The sequence below is a fragment of the Bison bison genome, unplaced genomic scaffold, assembly GCF_000754665.1.
Source record: "Bison bison bison isolate TAMUID 2011002044 unplaced genomic scaffold, Bison_UMD1.0 scf7180017864317, whole genome shotgun sequence".
In the NCBI taxonomy this organism is placed as follows: Eukaryota; Metazoa; Chordata; class Mammalia; order Artiodactyla; family Bovidae; genus Bison; species Bison bison.
Window position 1 is genome coordinate 9,542,388 of NW_011494889.1, and position 823 is coordinate 9,543,210.

Consider the following 823-nt stretch of genomic DNA (forward strand, 5'->3'; position numbering starts at 1 on the left):
AAAATTTTTTTTGTTGAAGTATAATTGATTTACAATATTGTGCCAATCTCTGCTGTACAGCAAAGTGACTCAGTTATACATCAATGCAGTTCAGTCGCTCAGTCGTGTCCGACTCTTTGCGACCCCATGAATCGCAGCACGCCAGGCCTCCCTGTCCATCACCAACTCCCGGAGTTCACCCAGACTCACGTCCATCGAGTCAGTGATGCCATCCAACCATCTCATCCTCTGTCATCCCCTTTTCCTCCTGCCCCCAATCCCTCCCAGCATCAGAGTCTTTTCCAACGAGTCAACTCTTCTCATGAGGTGGCCAAAGTACTGGAGTTTCAGCTTTAGCATCATTCCTTCCAAAGAAATCCCAGGGCTGATCACCTTCAGAATGGACTGGTTGGATCTCCTTGCAGTCTAAGGGACTCTCAAGAGTCTTCTCCAACACCACAGTTCAAAAGCATCAATTCTTCGGCGCTCAGCCTTCTTCACAGTCCAACTCTCACATCCATACATGACCACAGGAAAAACCATAGCCTTGACTAGACAGACCTTTGTTGGCAAAGTAATGTCTCTGCTTTTGAATATGCTCTCTAGGTTGGTCATAACTTTCCTTCCAAGGAGTAAGCGTCTTTTAGTTTCATGGCTGCAGTCACCATCTGCAGTGATTTTGGAGCCCAAAAAGATTAAGTTTGACACTGTTTCCACTGTTTCCCCATCTATTTCCCATGAAGTGATGGGAAAGGTCAGTTTTCATTCCAATCCCAAAAAAAGGAAATGCCAAAGAATGCTCAAACTACCACACAATTGCACTCATCTCACATGCTAGTAAAGT